At 45.7% G+C, this 22,469-nt stretch overlaps 1 protein-coding gene across 5 annotated transcripts in view; it reads left to right on the forward strand.

The window, feature by feature from the left end:
• The window catches only part of RFX4 (regulatory factor X4), a 161,180-nt gene that overhangs the window by 35,660 nt on the left and 103,051 nt on the right, over nucleotides 1-22,469 (forward strand). For all 5 annotated transcript variants that reach the window (XM_047868357.1, XM_047868356.1, XM_047868352.1 and 2 more), the window contains one exon: nucleotides 9,162-9,222. The gene's annotated coding sequence lies outside the window, so the exon portion shown is untranslated. The remainder of the gene's footprint in view (nucleotides 1-9,161; nucleotides 9,223-22,469) is intronic.

The raw sequence follows: 22,469 nt of genomic DNA on the forward strand, positions 1-22,469 counted from the left end.
AATGGATATTAGGAAAGCAAAACACTGTAAAGCCGTCAGGTTATCAGTATTGGTAATTTGCTTTCGGTTTTTGGCATCCCAGTATCACTTAACCAAGTATGAATAGATTCTTCCTTCAGTTGCTCCCTCCCGAACAGAGGAGTTTTTAATTTGTTCAAACTCAGAGTATTTTGGAATAGATAAGGTGTTCGTATGGTTCAAAAATCAGAATGCCTTAAAGGTACTCATTGAGAAGTCTCAGTCCCACCTCAACTCCCTAGTGGTACGTGCATTTATTTGTTTATTGTGTATTTTTCCAGTATTTCTGGTGCTTTTTGTGCATTCTGCCAGTATTTTATTTCCTTATGCAAATAAAAATTCAAGTATATGTTCTTTTTTGCCACTTCTTTTTTTGAAGATTTTATCTTTAAGTGATCGCTACACCCAACATGGGGCTCGAACCCACAACCCAAGACCAGGAGTCGCGTGCTCCACCAGCTGAGCCACCCGGGCACCCCCTTTTATGCCACTTTCTAAGACAAAAAGGCAGCAGCCTCAATGCATTTTGTTGTGACTTGCTCTTTTCACTTAATACTAAACCCCAGAATGCTCCCTATCAGTAAGAACAGAGAACATCCTCATTCTTTTCTTGTTTTCAGTCTTTTTTTTTTTTTCACAGTTGTGTGGCATTCTGTGAGGATGTAGCATAGTTTAGCCGAACAGGTGAGCACTGAGCCGTTTCTGAACGTTTACCATTCCAGACAAGTTGCGATGCGTATGGTCACCTCCCATGTGGCCCACCCATAGCTGTAGGATCTGTTCCCAGACACGGGACCGCTGGCTAAAGAGCATGTGGGACTTCAGTACATTGGGCCAGATGACCTTCCACATGCGGAGGCACCCTGTCATGCTACCCCCGCAAGGTGGGAGGGCACCTCTTTCCCACAACCTCACGCACAGTTGTGTGGTCGCAGTTTGGATTTTTGCCAATCTGATTGAGAAATGGTACTTCAGTGTAGTTTTCCTTCTCACTAATTGAAATTAATCATCTCTTCACATTTCAAGAACATTTGTATTTTTTTTCCATCAACCGTGTGTCATGTGCCTTGCTTGGTTTTGTTTTGTTTTGTTTTTTGTTTTGTCTTTTTTTTCCTCTTGGTTCTCAGTCCTTTTCCTTTCGGTTCTATTGGCGTCTGTCTGTGGTGGGGAGATGAGATTGTTGTCTGTGGTATGACTGAAGTTTTCCCAAGCACGGTATTATCTTTCTACTTAAGGTGTGGTTCCCCCACACCCCCACATAGAAGCTTTGGATTTCTTATGTAGGAAATTTATCAACATTTCCTTTTATGGCTTTTGGGTTTTGTATGAAAATTAGAAAGGCCTTTTCTAACTCCAAGGTTAGGAAGGAATTCACCCAGAGGAGGTAAAAGGAGGCAGGTGTGGGGCCCCCTCAGAGCAATGCCTGCCAACATCACAGTTTTGTTTGGGGCTCAGCCCTGTTCCCACGGGGAGAAGGGTTTGCTGCCAGGGGCTGATGCCCACTGCCAAAGGCCTGGGTCCAGGCACCCTGATCATCTGCTGGCGTCCTTTGCAGTGGCTGGGAAGAGGTTGGATAAGGGGAAATGAAATGTTTGGCCGGCGCATGTTCCCAACAGGTGAGGTCTGGCCAGGTGCAGCCAGGTTAACATAATGAAAGGAAATAGAATTAGGACTTTGAAGTGAAACTCGAGACTTGCATAAACTTGAACCTTTCCTGGGATCTGAACAGAAGTAATTAATTTAGAAACGTTCTCCCTTAATATTAAACTCTGCCACACTGGCTCCAGGCAGGAAATATTCTAAAATAGGTTCCCAAATATTGTGAATTCAATCAACAGATATTAGGCAGAGACTATGTTCTGTACCATATTTAGTGCAGTACTAGAGGTTGCAAGAGAGACTGAGGCTCAAAATGTTTGGGCTCAGGAAGTTTTCATGTCAACTACAGTGGGTCCTCTCCTGGCTCCCCCACTAGCTGTGTGACCTCAGACAGCTTGCTTCCCACTTCTCTGAGCCTCATTGTCTTTCTCTGTAAAGGGGGATAATACTAGTAATTAGACCTAAAATTGATTAAGCACTAAGTATACATTAAGCACTATATTTGGTGTTTCACATATTTTAAATCATTCACTGTCTTGGGCAGCTGTGAAAAGTAAATGCAGTGAAAAGTGCCTGGCACATTATAAGTCCTCAGTAAAGGTTCTCTGATAGAATTATTATTTGTATGTTTATGAAGATGGGTAGTCTCAGAATTTAATTGTGGTATTATCTTAGTCATTCATCCATTCATTCCACAAATACTTCTTTTTAAAAAAAATTATTAGAGAGAGCAGGGAAGAGGGGCAGAGGGAGAGAGAGAGAGAGAGAGAGAGAGAGAGAATCTTAAGCAGGCTCTAAGCCTGACATGGGGCTCGATCCCATGACCCTGGGATCATGACTGAGCTGAAATCAAGAGTCAGATGCTCAACCTACTGAGCCACCCAGGCGCCCCTCCACAAATACTTCTTGAGCCCCTACCCTGTGTGGGTACTAGAGCCACAGTGGTGAGGCAGTCTGTGCCCTACAAAGCTTACAGACTAGCAAGGCAGACACACTGGTGGGCAGGCAGTGACCATACCCTGTGATGAGGTCTTTGCTAGGGGCTAGTTGGGGTGCTGCAGGAGCACAGGGGAGGAGCAAATAGCCGTGTCCCAGGGGCTGGGCTTGCCAAACGCAGCCCCAGGGACAGGATGGGGATCCAGGTGCATGGCCCCTGCAGAAGAGTGACAACTATTATAGTAACAGCGAATACATAGGTAGCATGTATCTTGTGCCAGGAGTGTTTAACTAATCCTCACAGTAGGTGCTTGATGCTATTGTTACCCCTGATTTTCAGATAAGGAAACTAAGGCACCAAAAGGTTGTTCAAAGTCGCACAGCTGGCAGGTGGTGGAGCCAGTGTTTGAGCCTGGAAATTTGGCCTCAGACTTTCTATCAGGACGTAGATCCAGAGAGGGGAGCAGAGAATTTCCACTGGGAAATTGGCTGAGATTCCCTGGAGCGTGTTTGGAGACATGACTGCAAAGTGAGAGCAGGACAGAGTGGCTGGAAGGCCAGGCAGTGGGCTGCATCTCGCTGGGAGGTTTTAAGCAAACGGCCGCTCTCTGGCTTTGGTAGGATGAGCAGGGTGGGCCTTGAGAATGGGTGGCCCAGCGTGTGCTGTGAGTGCCTCCAGGAGCCTTGCTGGCTGGAAATTCTGCCTTATGGCACGAATCTCATTTCGTTTGCGGCATTTTTGCCTGTTAAAAAGAAAAGGCATTTGGCAGAGTAAAGTTTCTATCAACTGTGGCTATTTCCTTGTACCTAAAATGTGCTCTCCTGTGCTCGTCACCCAGGTGGTTCCTTCTCCTCCTTCAGATACCAAGACGCAAGTCACACCCCACATTTGGTGCTGCTGTAACATCCTGGACTTGCCCTTACATTTTATTTGCTGATAATTTGACTCTGATCTTAAAAGAGCAGAGACGGGGCGCCTGGGTGACTCAGTCAGTTAAACATTCAACTTCAGCTCAGGTCATGATCTTGCAGTTCGTGAGTTCAAGCCCTGCATCGGGCTCTGTGCTGACAGCTCAGAGTCTGGAGCCTGCTTCTGATTCTGTGTCTCCTTGTCTCTCTACCCCTTCCCTACTCCTCTCTGTCAAAAATAGAGAAATATTAAAAAAAAATTTGTTTTTAAAGAGCAGTGACAATGTCTGTCTGGTCTCACCCTTTACCTTTAGCCCCTGGCCTAGGGCTGGAACCTAGCAGACAATCGGTATTTGATGAATAAGTGAGTAACCAGCACTTCTGGCGAATCAGGCTTGACAGCCATCAAATAGGAGGGGCCTGGCTGTGACACACACACCCCTTTTTGGGAGAGAGAGGCTGGGCTTTGAGACCCTGGGCACAGAGTCACTAGGGGTCTAGAAAGGGGCCTGCAGGGGTGGAAGGCACCTCTTTGGTGACCAAGCTGGAGAGTCTGCACTGGCTCTGGCATCGACCAGTTCTTGTCCAAGCACCGTCAGTAGCCACCATGTGCTGAGCACAGAGTGAAGTCCAGTCTCCATTCGTTGGCTGCAGGGCCTGGTGCAAGTGATTCAGACTCTCCAAAGTTCGATCTCCTTCTTTATGAAATCAGATATAAAACTTCTTCATGGCACCCTTGGGAGGAATACAGTGAGAGAGTGCACGAAAACCTAGGCACGCACAATGCCTGGCTTAAGTACTTGGCCAATAAATGCTATTATTGTTGTGATGGTATTCTTTTTTAAGGTGTCTAGTTCTGAACACACTTAATTTTCAAACTGTGCTTGTGGTATAAGTTATGATTCTCATGTTTTAGGTAAAGGACCCCCCGGGCCTTTAGTGGAGTAGCTGCCCAGGGTTCCAACCAGAGTTGAGGGCAGAGCTGGGACTCGCACCCAGGCCTGCCTTGCCCTCAAAGCCAGGTCTCTTTGCATTCGCTGGTACCAGAAATGGGCCATCGCAGAGCTTCACTGGGGAGAGACATCTGACACAGTAGAGACAGGTGTGACCTGAGGCGGGGCGGGCACTGAGACAGAGTCCCAGAACAAGGGACTTTTGTGGCTCCAGCCAAGTAGACGGTGTGCATTCTCCCTTGGGCCGCAGCTTTTGTCCTCTAAGACTTTTCGCGTGCTGCTTCCTCCCCTGGAACACCCCCTCCCTCAGCGTCCTCCTCCCAAAGTCTGACCTGTCCTTGTAAAGGCAAAGGGGACAGGCGACAAGCCAAGGTGACTGTGTGGCCTCCACTTATTTTAAGTTCGGGGTATGTGTGCCCTTGGGTGTGAAAGAGAACGTTGCAAGCAGACTGGAGGTAAATAAGATGAAAACAATAGTTCTCTGTGTTGAGAGGGGCTTAGATTTCCAGAGATTTCTATTTTCTGTCTATTTTCCCAAAGTCAAAAAATGGACATGGATTACTCTTGCGAACAGAAAACAAAGCTATTTTAAAAACCCTGACTGTCTCTTCAGGGCGCAGCTCAAATGCCACCTCCTGTTTGGAGCTGTGATGTCGCCCAGTGTGTGTTTGCCTGGTGGGGTCTCCATCCACGCATTTGTCTTTGTCCCTGGAAGTCTTTCCGAGCAGAAGCGAGCAGAAGCGCGGCCTCCCTGGCCTGCTTCCCACAGCAGCCACGGCTGAGCAGAAGTGCTCCGGGGGCTCCTGGCCGCCAGAGCAGCCGAGGGCGGTCTTTGCCACGCAGCCCTGAAAATGAGATTTGGGAGCTCTTAGCCTGTGTTGAGTTCATTCCACTAATTCCGCCGGCAGCCTTTCAAGGCAGGCGTGCTTATTATCCTCAGTTTAAGTAACTGTCTTGAAGCTTAAACAGAGTTATTACGTTGTCAGAAGAGCCCCTCTCCAGCTCCCTGCGCCACGCCCAACGCGCGTTGTAGCCATCTTCCTCCTGGGAGGGGGGTCATGAGCTTCTGGGTCCCCTGTCTCGGTCTGTTCCTCACCTTCTCCACCTTCTTTTCCCCTGACTTGGTCCCCCCTTCCTTGCCATCTGGTTCCCATCTCTGGCACACTCAGAGACTTAGCTCACTTATCACTGCTTCTTCCAGTAAGCCTTCCGCGATGGGCTCTGCTTTTTCACCCAGTCTGTGTCAGCAGGCTCCTCCTTGCCTACCCGTGTCATAGCGTTTATCACTTCTCACTGAACTTGGCCTTTCTCTCCGTTGTTTGTGTTTCTCGCTCTCCAACCAGACAGAAGGACAGGAGTTTAATTTCTTTATCCTCGGTGTCTAGCTGGCCTAAATTAGCTATTCAGTGAATATTTTTTGAATTAATTAATATAATCCTTTCACTGGCCCGATAAAATGACCATTTACAAATGAAGGAACATGAAGCTCAAAGGTTGAGGGGTTTGCTCAGTCATGGCCAGTAAGTTTTGGCATTGATTCTAGAACACAGGTCTTTTGATATCTAGTCCAGCTTGGCCGAAATGCTAAAACGTAAAGAAGCAGGGGGTGGGGGAGATAGTCTGCCAGTTCTAGTGGGAATGCAAATGTTAATCGTGTTCCAGCATACGCCAGGAGGTATATTTAGGTCATTTATGTACTTTTCCTTGTTTGAGAAGAAAATCAATCATGTGTTTCTTAACATAGTCTTTTATTTATTTTGGATTATTTGCTTAGTATCATTTCTAGGAGTTGGGTTGTGAGGTCAAGTGACTGGACATTTTAGATGGCTGTCACTATTACGGCCAGTTTGCTTGCCAGAACTTTGTACGAGTTAACCCTACCTTCAGAAAAATATGTGACTGTCAGTTTTACCATTTACACCCCAGCATTAGGGATTATCATTATTTAAAACTCTCAGTGTTAACTCTCAGAGATGTAAAATTGTGCCTCCTTATTATTTCCTATTTGTTTCTTTGTGCACAACTGAGGTTAGTATTTTTTGTGTGTGTCTATATTGTTGTGAGACCCACGTGTTCATGCTCCTTATTGTGCTTTTTATTTCTTTTAAGATTGTTGAAGACGTTTGTGGAAGGCAGACTCAACTGTTAAGTGCCAGGTGGGAGGCACTAGCAAGAGGAAACACAAAAATTACTAAGATATCATCCCTTTCTTAAGTAGGAGTTTCCTAAGTAGGATACTGAAGTTGGAGAGATGGATGTGGCTGTGTACAGAAATAATGATCCAGGTGGCTAAACTGTCCAACCAAGAGACAAGTAATAATAGGTTGTAGAAGAAGAGTTAGGATCAATGATGCCTGACTTGGAGAGTATCAGGGAAGGCTTCAAGGAAGTGGTGTCGTTTATTCTAGTTGGAAAGGATGAGAAGCATTTAGAAGGAGCTCTAGGTTGACAAAGCACCGTGAGCAGGTGTCGAGCCCATGATGGACTGGGACACTTTGTCCCTGAGAACATTTCGTGTGAGTGTTTGTATTGGTTAGGATGGTTTTGGTGGTAGGGAAGAGAATACCCAATGAAAAGAGGTTTTATTGACTAAGAAAATTTTATCATCTGACCAAACAAAGAGGCAGCTGTTTGGGGGGTCGGCTGATGAGGCACAACATGACATTTGGAACCCCCAGTCTTTCCACCTTTCCTCTCTGCTGCCTCAGTGTGGACTTCATCCCCAGGCTGCTCTTTTCCCAGTTGAAAGCTTGCTGCCTCACTCTCGTGTCCGCTCAGCCATGTTCAAAACCAGGACAGGCCAGACTCTCTCACCTATTTGTTTGCTTGCTTGCTTTTGCATAAAACAATACATACTTGTGTTTTCACAGTTTTGGAGGGCGAAGTTCAAAATCAAGCCCTTCCATCTCTTCTTATCAGGGGAAAAATATCTTTCCCAGAGGCCCCCAGAGAGCTTCTCTGTAAGTCCTAAAGGCCAGCATCGTGTCACCCGCCCCCCATCATGTCACACCTACCCCATCAGTGGTTTGATGGTAGGTAAAACTACTGTGTTAGATTTAAATGAATCAACATTCACCTCTCTAGGGTTTGAGAGGGAATCACCCTCCCTGGACACACGGTCCCCTCTAAATTGCAGTTCTGTTTAGTAAGGAAGAAGCTGAATATGTACACTTGTTGTATAAGCAACAGCAGTGTCTTATGGTGTTTATGAATACACATTTTAATTAGAATTATACCAGTCTTTATACATTTCCATCAAGAAAATGTTTTCTGAACTCAACTTTATTAAGCTAATTTATTTATTTATTTTTTTAATATTTATTTTGAGAGAGTGGGAGAGCATGAGTGGGGGAGGGGCAAAAGAGAGGGAGATAGAGAACATGACGCAGGCTCCACACTGTCAGTGCAGAGCCTGATGCAGGGCTCGAACCCCCAACCCGTGAGATCATGACCTGAGCTGAAATCAAGAGTCAGATGCTCAACCAACTGAGCCAACCATGTGCCCCTAAGCTAATTTATTTTTTTTAATGTTTTTCCCTATACCATATTTCATTTTCTTCCACTTTCATTTTTGTTTTACTTAAAATACTTTTTGTGGATATACAGATTCTTTTCCATATAAATTTTACACCACAGACTTATTTCTTTGACCATTTTACATGTTCTTAGTAAATTTTGTTGATTATATTTGTAGGTTTTAATGTTATTAATTTTCTCTTGAGATTGTTACTCATACTGGTCTTCTTGGGTCAAATTTTGTGGATCAAGAAATTTTATGTTGACTGTTTCTATTAATAATCTTTATTAGGAATTGGTTGAGGCTAATTACTATGTATTTCTCAGTTAATCCACGATGAAATTGTGAGTAGTTCTTCATAGACACAAAGATTGATCTATTGTTCAGATTGCTGTGTTGTAGCAATCAGCAAACCAGGACCTCACAGTCCAAATCTTGCCTGATGCCTGTTTTCATAGGGCTATAAATTAAGAATGGTTTTTACAGGTGAATATTTATAATCTGTTCAATGGTAGAGATGTGAACTTTGAATTCCGGTTAAGAAAAATGTTGCTTCTTCCCCCCAAACAGTTCCATTATCCTTATTAATAGACCTATGTTACAAAAACTGTACTCAATTACTATTATTACATTTTGAATATTGTCAATTAAAGTTTTGTGGAAATTTGTTTTTTCTTTTGTTATATAAATACTATATAATAGTTTTGATTTTGCCTCTTGGCCCCCAGTCCCTAAAATATTTGCTCTCTGGCCCCTTATAGAAAAAGAATTGCCAATCTCTGCTCTGTTGTACTGCTATCCTAATTCTCCCGAACCCTTATACTCTTCTTCCCTTACCTGACACCGCTGTCTATTCCATAGGCGTTACCAGGAGCAAATGGTCAGTGAGGTCTAGAAGTTCTTAGGTCAGAATCTAGAGTCAGGTGTCCAGCTGCAGGTGGGAAAATAGCAAGTCGGGTGAACGCAGTCATGCTGCTCAGTGATAAAGAGAGACAGTTCCTCAACTCTTCACGGGTTAGTTACATCAGATCAAAATGCAAAGTGATGTAAAAGAGTTTTCTGTGTAAGTCAGTTTCCCCTTTTTTTCTCACTCGAGAAGAAGTCTAACATGTCGGAAAAGCCAAAGTACGGTTGCTTTCAAATCATCAATATTTGAGGGAACTTTGGGAGAGCTGAGAAGCCTTTTACTTTTCCTACTGAAGGTAGCTCCTTTTTCTTTCCTTTAACAGATGAGGAAAAAGAAAACAATAGAGCATCCAAGCCCCACTCCACTCCTGCTACTCTGCAATGGTAAGTTCATTTTCAGCAAGTTCTCTCTTGATGCGGTGCTCGTGTAACTTCAGCTTCCTGCTGATACAATAGTGTATCGCTGAAAAGTTTGACATCAGCATGAGAACTTGACATCCAGGAGCCTAACATGCAGTCAATTTAATTTGCAGCTCTGTGTAAACTACTCAACTTAGGTCCAGCCTGGAGATTGGGATTTTCGTATTTATTTTATTTGGGTGTAGATTTTGTTTTCCGTCACTAAGACCCTGGCAAGGACTGGCTGCCATGTGGGTGTTGTTAACTGATTTAATGGAATCCATTGTTATAGTTAATAAGGATGCAACAAATTATAGAAATGGTGGTCTGTTCACCCCTATCAATGATCCCTTAATGAATTAATCCTTAACTGCAACTATACTACAGTTATTTTAACATTAGTAATATTAACAAGCATTATCTCCTTTAGTGGCTTTACTTTATTATTTGGAATTCCTGGACTTGGTGAAATATTTGATGGATGATGTTGTAAGTGGTTGCTTTCATGTTTGAGGTTTATAGGTACATTCTCCTCTAAGAGCTTTACTTAGAAGTTGTTTTGTAGCTTTGAGCACAAGAGCTGTCTACACCTGAGATTTATTCCTCAAAACTCCATGTCAGTTAGGGCTATGATTCCCCTGGCAGCACAGCCCAGCTAACCTGAGGGGATTAAGGAAGGAAGGGGAGGGAGGAAGGAGAAGTGGGGAGGTGTAGGCACTAAGAGCTATTATGTGCCAGCCTCCTCCATGCCAGGCACTTCCTGTAGGTGCCCTGAATTCTCACAATTCTCTGAAGTTGGTATCATTTATGCCCATTTCACAGATGAGGAAAATAAAGCTTAGACAGTTAAATCATTTGCCTGAATATACACAGGGCCACGAAGGGGCACAGGCTGGGTCTCTTTAACTGCAAAGCCCCTGCTTTGGAAGAAAGGATGGGGTGGAGAAGAGAGGACAAATGAGAAAAGAGAGCAGATGGGCTTTAAGGAGCAAATCACATTAGATTCTCCTGACTAATCCATGCACAGGTGAGAGGAAGACTGCATCGGGAGAAAGCATTCAGGAGCGTAACTCAATCTTTTCTAACGAGAGTCTCCACAGTCAGCTTGCTTGGCTGCCAGGACAGCAAAGGTTATTTTCAAGAGCTTGATTTCCAGACTTTGGCTCGTTTCCATCATTTTTTCCCTGTCTTCTTTTTCTCATTGCATTTGCTGCTTTTCGTTTTCTTTAAAATTCTACTCTATTTCCCTGGTCAAACCTGTGCCTGCACCCTTCCTCCCCCAAATCATGGCCACACAAATTCCCATAATGCCAGGACATCTAATGAGGTATCAATATAAAGGACTTTGGGCATGAGAATTCCTAGACATGCAAGGAATTGGCAGACACACTGACTTTAAAAACCTGAGCACGTTGCACATTTCAGAATAAAAAATTTGAGAGTGAGTGGAAGAAAATCACCTTGTTCATTCCTAATTTTCTGTGATTCTCTGATATCTGCCTGGCAACAGTGAGTCTGCGGACAGTGCAGCGTCTTAAATCAGACTGCCAGAAATTAACTCCCAGCTGGGTAGCCTTGGGTGCAGTCCTTAACCTCTCTGTGCCTCAGTCTCCTCACCTGTAAAATGGGAATAGCAGTGGTATCAAACTCCTAGGGGTAGTCGCCAAGAGGAAACTGAGTTAGTACAAAGAAAGCGCTTGAAGCATCTGACGCAGAGCCAGCGCTCAGCACACCCTCCCTTCTGAGTTCCCCAGGGCATCCTGGAGCAGGCCTTCCCTCCTTCCTGATGTATGCAGTCAGTTCACCCCTACTGTACCTAAGTCTGTACAGAATGTCCTTTTCTACATAGTGTCACATAGATCATTCCAAAAGACATTTCATTTTCCAATTCACAAAGGCAGGGGATTTTTTTTTTAAATAAATTTGCTTTCAAGGCCAAATCAGATTCAAGAATTTATAAATTTTTGTTTTATTATTATCAAAAGACATCAAGTTGTTCAAAGAACATCAGATGGTCCTCCAATTCCCTTTATATGTATGAGATAGAATTTCAGTCACTAATTGAAGAAATGTTGGCTATGCACCTACTATTGCTACACCCTGTTCTAGGCTCTGAGAGTGCAACGGTGAGTAATATAGACCAGGAATGATGAGGGGGAAAGTTTTGTGATATAAAAGTATCATATTAATGATAAATAAATAAACAAGGAATGCATTAGATACTGACAAGTGCTGTGCCTGGAGTTAGAACTGGCTGACAGGGTAGTGTCTGAGAGGATTTTTTAGGTTGAGTGGTGTGGGAAAGCTTCCTGGAGGAGGTGACATTTAAGTACACATTTGTATGACAAGAAGTCCACAACATGACAATGTGAAAATCAGGGGCAGGAAACATTCTAGGCAGAGGGAACAGTTTCTTAAAAGGCTGTACTAGTGTAGGTTGGGCTTTCCCAGAGGCGGACTGAGCAGAGATGGGTGTGCAGGTGGTTTATTCGGGCATGCATCCAATATTGACACATGGGGGTGTGAGGGACACTGGGAGAGGCAGAGGGGGTGTCAGGCTGACAGGAGGCTGCAGTAGAGTCCTCAGCAATCCTGTGGGGAGTTCTGAGGCTGGGCTGGCCCTTCAGAGAGACCAGAGTCCAGGCATTGGGTCCAGGCCTTTATCCCCCACCTTGCCCATCATGGAATATCGGCTACCCCCTGAAGGGGGGTGAAGCTTTGGGCAAGGCAGTTCCCTTCACATTCTGCTGAGGACAACTCCTCAGGAAGGATTCGGCCTCAGCAAGCAGCCCCCCAGCAGAGGAGAAGGACACCTCGGTCCTCAGGGGTAACTTGGGCACATCCCACAGCATCCGCCGCTCCCTCCAGGATGGGAGGCAGACTGAGCTTGTTGGAGGAATTACAGAAGGTGGCCAGTGTGGGGCACAGCAAGTGAGAGGAGAAGGATACCGATGAGGTGGGAGAGGGAGGCAGGGGAGAGGGTCTGTAAACAGCAGGGAAGAAGGAGGAGGACATTTCTCTTAAGTAAAACAATCACGCTTAATTTCATGGTGGAGGACATGTGACCTCCTATATAAACTTCCACACGAGTAAAGTTTTTAGAATGTAGTTTCAGTGTAAATACTTTGTCTCTCAAAAGGAACACGGCCCCCCACGCCCCCCCCCAACCATTTTGCAAGGGAAAGTGAGGTCAGTTATACCATGTTCCCCTTGTGCTCTGGTCGCCAGTGAGTTCAGATGTTTATGCACTTTTCCATCTCTTTTGTTTGAATGTCTTCTTTTTCCTTTGTTAGCTTTTTAGAAAAAGGCAAGATATGAATACATTCAATAAGCCCTTACTTTGTTTTTATTTTATTTTATTAATACAAGTGATAGGTTTCCTCACTTGAAAACTGAAACATCCTAGATAAGGCTATCGTCCGTTCTTTGTTGTTGTTCGGGGCTCATCCAGAGCGACCCTCTGGCCAGTGGGAAGTGTGTGTGTGTGTGTGTGTGTGTGTGTGTGTGTGTGTGTGTGTGTTTACAGTGTCTTGCCTATGCTTTTACAAGCATGTGTGTCAACAGAAGTTTCTGACTTGTGGATTTTTTAATTTCGGATTTTCTCCTTTCCAAGAGGAATGCAGACATTATCACACTAAGAATACTGTCCTACAACCTGCTGCACTGCGTTGACCCACAACTTGCCCTTTCCTCACTGGCATGTCCCGAAGCCATACCCACGTTAGTCCATAGAGCACAGCCGCATTTTAGCTGCTGCGCACGATTCCACATATGACAATGGCAGATCGATTTCACCACTTTCCTCCTGCTGGCCGTTTACATTGTGTCCAAATCTCATCTCCGCCCTTACAGCCAGGGCTGCAGAGAGCATCTTCATATGTCCCCTTGCACACCTGTTGGAGTGTTCTCTGTGTTGGCATCAAGAAGGAGAGCTGGGTACCCGGAAAATATTAATGGGACTAATATTTGCCCCCTCAAATGGCTTTGCCGTTTTGTATCTTCACCCACAGTATAAGATACTTAAAAAAAAAAAAAAAAAAGGAACCTAGCTCCACACCATGGCATCTCATTCTCTGAGACATGTGCATCCTTCGTGCTGTCCGCTCTCTGCAACGGCAGCGTGCAGGCCCTCAGGACCGAGGTGTGTAGGCCCAGGAAAGGACATTGGTCTCCCGACAATGCCGAGCTCTCCTGGGACACTTGGTTTGTTTTGGGAATTGGGTTAGGGGCTATTTGCTCCTCCACCTGCTCCTTCCTCGCCACGAGCACCCTCCCCATCGCCCCGGAGACCATCTCCACTCCAAGAACAAACAATACAGTGCCCAAGCAGCCTAAAATAATTGGGGCCACGTGATCTGGAGGCAGTTCCCAGCAGAAAACAGGCAAATATTGTCAAATGCCTTCTGCCAAACACTTTCCAGCATCCTCGGTCACGAGGGTTAGTAAAGCCCAAGCCGCTGGGGACGGGGAGCGCTGCTGGAATCCTGGCCACACAATAACCTCTATTCACGCAGAGGATTTTGGAATGGTAAGCGGCCTGTTCCACCATCCTGGCCTGCTTGCTGCCAGCCCATGTCCCCCTCCAGAGCCCTACCCTCTCACACACCTCCCTTGTCGCCTGTGTCACTTCTGGCTCCCTGTGCGCCAGTCAGGGCAGAGGCATCTCCCCTTTCAGCAGTTTATGGGGTGCAGGGGGAGGCCCTTCCCCAAAGGAAGAGGGTAGAAGACCAAATCATCTCTTTCTTGGGGGGGTGTTTTTTTTCTTTCTTTCAAAAAAATTAAAAAGAGGTCTTGGGTGATTGATGGCCTTTCAATCCTTCAAATTAATATAAAACAAAAGAAATTTCACGTTTCTCTTTAGAATGTTCTTGGAGGCCGCAGGTAGAAAGCTGGACTGGGTACTGTTCCAAAGAAGTTTGTTGAAGTTTCGGACCAGCTCACCGCTCCTAGACCAGAGTCACAGAGTAACCAGTCCCGATGTTCGGTACCCATCTCTGACTTGATCCTTTATTCAACAGTAACAGAACATTATTCGCTTCCATAATATTAGTTAGGCCATCTTGTTCCAGAAAGGGAGGCTGAACATTTTTAGCACTGAAAACAGCCGGAGATGTCCGATAATGCCTGTAGGTGTGACCGGTGCCCTGCTAGAAACCCTCTACCGCAGAGGCAGAAAGGTAACTAAGCAGGACAGTGTGAAGGGCATGTCTCAGACAAGGAGATGCTAGGGTGTGGAGCTATGATCCTTTTTTTTTTTTTTTTAAAGTATCTTGTGCCGTGGTTAAGGTGTAATTCTAAGGTCTAACGGTAAAGCCGCTTGAGTGGGCAGTTTTGTAGTCCCACTAACATTTCGCCGTGAACACCCAGAACTTCTTCACACCATTATGGAGAACACTCCCACAGGTGTGCAAGGGGGGCTTATGAAGATGTTCTTTGCAGCCTTCTTTGTAATGGTGAAGTAGAACTGAGTAGAGACGGGGAAGGGATGGAAAGAGAATGTTGAGGGGGATGGTTTATGATAAAGAATGGTACCCAAATCACCTCGGCTGTCATTGGTGGCCACCGGAGCTCTGGGCTGCCTACCCCTGGCCCAGCCCTGACAGAAAGAAGCATTGGCAACAGTTGAACTTGTGACACTGTGCTATTATATAGTGCCTAGTTTTTGTCAAAAAAAAAAGCGGGGGGGGGGGGGGGGAACTTTAACCAAACACTGAGCATAGGGATTCTTGAACCTGGCTAATTCCAGGCCTTTCTGGAATACCAACCCAGTAGCTCGTGGGCCAAACACAGGATATGGATTAGAGGACTCCAGGTTCTGGATTGGATGATGATTCCATCATCACAGTGGCAGCACTAAATCCCCGATTCAGCCCATCACTCTGCATCAGCCAAACCTACAGGTTAACCAGATGCCAGTGGCAAACCAGGCTTGTGCCTGGCTGGAGACTTCACCAACCAAGCTCTTCTGCTGCTCATGAAAACCCTGTTGAGTTGGCAGGACTGTTACCCCTATTTAAAGAAGAAGAAACCAAGGCAGGCAACTGAACACAACAGAGGGTCACAGTCTCACTCCACCCGAGGGGGGGATTGCCTGATTCCCAAGAAGGCCCTCAAAGGGGAGGGAGAGCCAGCCGAGGCCCTGGGAGAAATACCAGATCCATCTGAACACGTGTTTCTGGTTGGTTTGTCTGCCTAGCAGCAAGTTGTAGGCTTAAGTGCTGTTTAAAGAAAAATGGATCGGTTTTGTTTCTTTGCTTGTTTTGGCTTTTTATAGATTCAGCCTCAGACCTAGCCAGAGCCAATGCCCACCATTTTGTTCATGTTTCTTGTCCAGTGAAGTCCTCTCCTTGGTTCCCATTTTCTTCTGATCAATTGTCAGCTTCCTAAAGGCAATGGCAGGGATTGCGTGTTGTTGCTCACTGCTGTATTCTATAGTGCCTGGCACACAGTAGGTGCTCAGTAAATGTGTGCCGGCTCACTGACCAAAGGAATGTCAGTCCATAGCACACAGTGAGAGCTTTAGGAGCCTCGTACCTGAGTTCATACTCCATACCTGGCTTTTCCCAGGAGAGTGGCTTTGGGCAGTCACTTTGCCTGGCCCTCCCTTTCTTCCTTCATGTCATGGAGATGATGTTACTCATCTTGTGTGAGTAGTGATAGCAAATGTGAATATCCTTGGCACAGAAAATATAAAGCAAATATGTCATATTAATTGGGGGTTTTTCCTTAATCACCCAGGTCTTAAGGTTAAAAAAAAAAAGTGCTTTTCTGATCTGTGCAAACGTCTGTGTAAAAGTCCGCTTTCCTTCCTTCCCACCTCCTTCTCTCTTCCTTCTGCAGGGTTGACTGACTGTGTTCAGGGCACAGTAGTAGGAACTGTGCTAACATAAATAGGGATGCTGTTTGGTCCCTGCCTTCAAAGGACTCTCAGTCTAAGATGTAAAGTGTTACCAGAATATTCCACAGTAACCTAGAATAATACTGACAGGTGCCCCTTATCCAGCGTCCCTCTCTGCCACCTAGAGGGCTGTGGGTTGTGCGTGGATTCTTGTTAATCCCCTCAGCGGCCTTGGGAGATGGGTATTAGTATCCTTTGCATCATGTTACTGATGAAAGAGACAAGGATCTGAGGGTTCAAGCTACACACCCGAGCCCGTGGTGCCTTGCAAGTGGTGTGGGCAGGATTTAACCTCAGCGTCCCCTGCCTCTGAACCCAGTGCTGCTTCTCAGTGAGGGCAGTTGGAGCCGCAGACAGATATGAAGGGCTGTGGAAACTCCCAGGAAGTGATGAGAGCTTTGGGGGCAGAGGCTGCGCTTCCTGTCAAGACTTTCTCCTCCACAGATGCAACTCCGTGCCTGGCGGGTGCCCATCGCAACACTCTGCATGTTGTCGGGTGAATGAATCCATGACTCTGGCAAGGATGAGGAACCAACTAAGAGGCCATGAGCAGATGGGGCTGGGTGGGAATTAAACATAGTGTCAGGGAGAGAAATTTGAGCTGAGCCTAGAGGGGCTCACCTCTCGTGGTGGAATGCCCTGGAACATATGGGGTGGGGAGCATGTGCAAGATCAACAGTCCTTTGGCTGGGGAGAAGTGTATGTGCAGAGCAGTGGGTCGAGAGAAGCCTGGAGAAGTAGTCAGGGGTCATATGGTGGGGGCCGTACATGCCAAGGGAGGGAATTAGAACTTCTCCACAGAGGCAGAGGGGAGTAACTGATGGGTTTAGATTACTGTCTGGCCTCTGCTTAGCAAGTTTGTTTTCACGTATTTTTCAGTCTCTGGGTCAACCTGAGTAATAAGTTACTATGTCCTGCAAGGCTTTTAAAAGTCCTGCTGTCTGATCTTCTGGTAAAATAGAAGAGAAAGTTTCTGTTGTAGACATGTCCGCAAAGACCTGGGTAGTGGAGACTCTGAACTGAAATCTCACACGTACAGAGAAGAGAACAGGTTTCAAAGGAGAGCAGCAGGAACAATTATGCTGGGTGCTGAAACATTTGGTCTTCATTGTCAAGTGCTGATACGGAGCTTCCTCCCCTGCCCTGGGTTGCTGCGGCCAAAGCCTCATGAGGAGATCTTTTTCAAAATGTATACCGCAGATAATGACTCCTGTTGGCTAGTAGACTGAGTTCATTATCTCCCCATAATAGGATAGGTTCAATTCAAATATGATCAAGTTATTAAATAGAAGATCAGAAAAGTGGAAGAAGTGGGGAATTTTTTGGTGATCATTAAAAATATCCAGGTATAATGGAGTATTGTTCACCATGTCAGACTAATGATGTCCTCTACAAGTGAGGAGAAGGGGAAATTTCATCAGATATGAAGAGAAATAATTAACTGCCTTTCTTTCTGCCATGCCTTGGTCAGCGAAGCAGACATTCCAATTAGCAACTTCAGTACACGCACGGACCCTCTGGATTTTGTAAGGAGGTTTGGGGAAAGGTATCATGACGCTCTTTCTGCGGAAACTCATCAAGCATCAAAGTTGCCCTTAATGCCAGTTACATCTATTCATTTGTAGAGCTTATTAAAATGCTTCATAGTCATAAGCCACCTAGATACCTTGAGGCGAAGAAGCTCTGGGAAGAGGAACAAAATGTGGGTAGAATTGTAGTTATTTAGAAGGCTCTGGCCTTTGGCAGGTAACTGCTTAATTAATTCAGCCTGTGTGAACTGTGACGTACACTCCTCTGGATTCAGATAGTTTGTTGCTGCTATGGGTTCATTTAATGGGATGTATTTTAACCCTGGTCTTCTATTTTAATGCTGATCCCTTGGCCGTACTTAGCGAGCAAGCCACAAGAATATCAAATATAAACTCAGGCACGGGGGGTGGGGGGCTTAAGCAAAATAGCTAGTGGTAAGGGGGAGCCAGGAACCCACCCGGGAGACTGTGCTCTCTGACACCACATTATCACCGCCCTCCATTACTCCCTTGCAGTTCTGAACCGTGAGGAATGGCGCCTCCGGTCATCTTTCAGTCCAGTGAGGAACCTGAGAGCTTGCCTTGGTTGGTGCCATCCATCTCACATCTGGCAGCATAAGAACCACACGCACACGCACTGAGTGTTATCCCTGCCCCCACGGCCACCCCTCCAATTTACACCCCATCACTTTTTGCCTGAACTCTTGTAGTAGCCCCTAACTGGTCTCGTTTGTTCATTCATTTGTTCAACAGTTACGAGTTAGTCGCCATGTGCCAGGCCTCACTAGTCAGCCTTGTCCTCCTACAGTAGAGGTGCCAGGATGACCTGCCAAAGAGTGAATCTGATCATGCTGCAACCATGCCTAAGAAAACTTAACTGGCCCCCTAGGGGTGCCTGAGTGGCTCAGTCGGTTAAGTGTCCCACTCTTGGTTTCAGTTCAGGTCATGGTCTCATGGTTCATGGGTTCAAGCCCCATGCTGACAGTGAGGAGCCTGCTTGGGATTCTCTCTCTCCCTCTCTCTCTGCCCTTCCCCCACTCTCTGTCTCTGTCTGTCTCTCAAAATACAGAAATAAACTCAAAAAAAAAATGGCCCTCTATCATGTTAAAGGGTCATATGCCTTTTGTAAGATGAACTCTGAATGGCTTGAAATGCATGTATATTGAATGTACCTATGGATTTTTCTGGCCAAAGTTAATTTTAGGAAATGATTAGCAAGGATAAGCAAAAAGGAATACTTTCTCCTCCCCACAGCTTGTCCTGCACAAAGTTGCAGCCATCCAAGGTGTGTGTGTGTGTGTTAGACTGGAAAATGTTCTACCATAGTCTACAGAGTTGAAATCAAAGCTTTGAAAAGAAATTGCTTTTTTTTTTTAAAGTTTATTTATTCATTTATTGGAGCAGGGAGGGGCGGAGAAAGGAAGACAGAGAATCCCAAGCAGGCTCCACACTGTCAGCGTGGAGCCCAGTGTGGGGCTCGAACCCACGAACTGTGAGATCATGACCTGAGCGGAAGTCAGGAGTCGGATGCTTAACCGACTGAGCCACCCAGGTGCCCCTGAGAGGAAGTTGCTTAATGGGACTCTCAGTAGTCTAAGATGAAACCAAGGAAACTTGGATGTTTTTTGTTTTTATTGTTATATTCGTTTACAATCAATCCATTGTTGGCTAATAGAACATAGTAAGCTTTAAATTCATATTAGTGACTGTTGTTATTGATGACATTATTATTATTTCTACAGCATCCCAGAAACACTCTGGTCTTCCTGCCTCTGAGTCTTTATTTTTTCAGTTCACTGAGTACTGCTCCATCGCCTCCCGTAAATGACGTTTCTGCAGTAATTCTTGAACTCCGAGGGTTGCCAAACTTCTATTCCAGGCCATATTCTCTTGGGGACATTGGAAGATTCTCCATACCCCCTCCCCCTTTGTTTTTTTTAAAGGCTCCTTTGCAAGCTCTTTCTCCACTCAGACCATTGTCTCCATCATCCAAAGCACATTGTCTCTCACCCTTGCTGTTCTCCATTGCCTAGAATCCCCTCCATCTACCACAGCAGGACACTGTAGTGGGTTAGAGGAAGACTCTCCCATTTACTGCCTGCGCGACCACGGGCACATGAGTTCCACTCTCTGAGCCATATAAACCTACCACATAAGGTAGGCTTTATACCCATGTATCCAGTTTCCTCATTGGACACATGGGTATAAAACCTACCTTATATGGTTATTGTGAGGATGGAAAGAGATACCAGATACCCAGTGCCTGGGACCTGGGAAAAGAGCAACTGATGCTAGCTGTCCCAAAATTCAAATCCCAGTTCATCCATGAAACCTTAATTACCTCTTCTCATCTACACAGGAATCTCTCTGTTCTCCCACCTTTGACTGCTCTTATAGTAGTTAATTTTTCATATTTTGATGCATTATTCTTCCCAGATAGACTGCAAAGTGAACCAGGGCATAGGTCATGCCTTATGTCAACGCAAGAGGCTACAGGAGCCAGACAAGGAACAGAAAATAGATTGGTGTCAGAAAAGTAGGGAGGAGTGAGGACTCTGGCCAACTCGAGGGCACACCTACCTCTGGCCAATTATTGTCATGTGGGAATATGGGTCCAGCATTGCCAGATCTCAGCCTTTTCACAAGAAGCCAGATCCTTAGGGGAAATGTCCTGAATTTTAAAAGCCAGGCCAACAATATTGAGGCCAAGCAAAGCATGTCTGTGAGACCCCAGTTTGTGAAAGCTGCCGTATTTGGATGGTCCATACCAGTTTGTATGTAAACTGGTCATGTGGACCTCTGAACTCACTTTTATAGAGAAACAGTGCTGTGAATGGCAGTTAGGGGGCCAGGCTAAGCTAGAAGGCTGATTTCCATTCATACCAGACCTGAAGCTTAGGACAGTCCCAAGAAATCTCATCTCTATGTGAAAGCATTTTCCCACGGGGAGCCACATCTAGTGTTTGTTCTAATTTCCGATGTCAGGGACATGCATACTAGAATGTAAGCCCTTTCAGGCCAGGGCCTTTGTTTTGCTCTCTGCTGTTTCCTTAATGTCGAGAGCAGTGCCTGGAACTCAATAAATATTTGTTGAATTTTAAAGATTACCTGTATCTCTATCCATCTGCCCACCATTTAATCTATTCCCTACATGCAAACAAGGACTATCTTGCTCACCAAGTGCTCCCCAGCACTTGGCAGGTGGTAGGAGATCAATAAGTATTTGTTGAATGAATATATAACTGCAACGATCCATCCACCAGACACTTAATTGAGCACCTGCTGTGTGCCAAGGAATATGTTGGCCTTCAAGGATGCAGGAGTGACTCAGACACCATGCCAACCTCAAGGAATTAGGTCACCCAGAAAGGATTGCATAAACGGTTTCCCGGAACACTTCTAAAAATGATCAGGAGTTACTCAGTGCTCCCCTTCCCAGAAGAAGGGGGACTAGGTGAGGTGATGAGACCACTCAGCACCAGGCTTCTTCATTTATCTGGGCGTGCCTAGGGTTATATTCATTGGTAGGGTTTGGATGTGAAATGATTGAATTGATTTTCTTTCAGCCACATGCTGGAATGGGCACAGTGAGCACTGCCCTTTCAAGTGGCCACCTCAGGAGGCCGTGTCCTCATTCTGCTTCACAGTCACGGCAGGACTGGACCACTTCTTTGGCAAGTGCCCCTGAGAAGTTAGAAGCCATCTGAGGATATTTATTTCACTGCTCTAGAATCTTGCCTTATTTTTGTCTCTGCCCCCACTCCCCACCCCACAACAAATGTTTGAGATGAAAGGGCTATTCCAGTCACTTTATTCCTCAAACTTGGTTCCAAATGACTTTGGGTCGTTTCCAAAAATCCAGTTTGTGACCCAAAGAGAAATATCTTCTGTTTGTGAGTTAATTGAACAGTGTGTGCCCCAGGCTCTGAAAGCAGCAGGCCCAAAGAGACGTCCCCAAGTTGTCATGTGCCCTGGCAGTTCTGCTGGAAGAAGTGTTCTTAAACCTTTCAATGTGTCTATGAAAAAGGGGGCAGGATTCTTTTTGATGCCTACACTCTGGTGTTTAGGTGAAAGAGGGGAAAATAGGATAACCTGTATCTAGTTTATTTTTATATCCCAAGATCTAGCACCCATTCAGGACATATGGGCACCCAAAGATGTTTTAAGGAGAGGATAGGTGTATGATGGTGAGGTCTAACACCTACTAAGTGTTTATCGTGTGCCAGGCACCATGCCTGCACATGTCACACGTTCGACTGTCACAACAGCTTATGAAGCGATCACAGCCAGCACCTCCAAAAGGAAACCCTACCTAAGGGTAAATAACTTGCTCAAGGTCACCAAGCCAGCAAGTGACAACACTGGGGTTTGAATCCCCATGGAAAGTCCCTACCCTAGACCCTTAAACTAGGGTCATTACGAAGGTGATGGGTATAGAATCGTAATTCCAGCACAGCAGAGGCGATCCTGAAGAAACCAGAGGGTTCGGCTCCCGCTGTGATCCTAAAACCTTCCTTCAGTCAGTGGATTACTGGCTGTCCCGCTGTCTGGTTTCTCCTTGGGCATTTGTTTTCCCACGGCTATCCCACCGCACTGCTCTTGTTAGCAAAGACGCTCCCGACACTGGGACACCTGTTAGAAATGGCTACACGCGTGAGTGTGTGGTTCGAAGCTCGGCTGACTGGGGCACCTACAGGATCCTGTATATCACTTTGGGAGTTTGGGGGAACCTGATCCACCCAGACCAATGGCAGCATGGAAGAGAGGGACTGGGAATTTGAGCTGAAAGTGATTCGAGGTCACAC

The sequence above is a fragment of the Prionailurus viverrinus genome, chromosome B4 (assembly GCF_022837055.1).
Source record: "Prionailurus viverrinus isolate Anna chromosome B4, UM_Priviv_1.0, whole genome shotgun sequence".
In the NCBI taxonomy this organism is placed as follows: domain Eukaryota; kingdom Metazoa; phylum Chordata; class Mammalia; order Carnivora; family Felidae; genus Prionailurus; species Prionailurus viverrinus.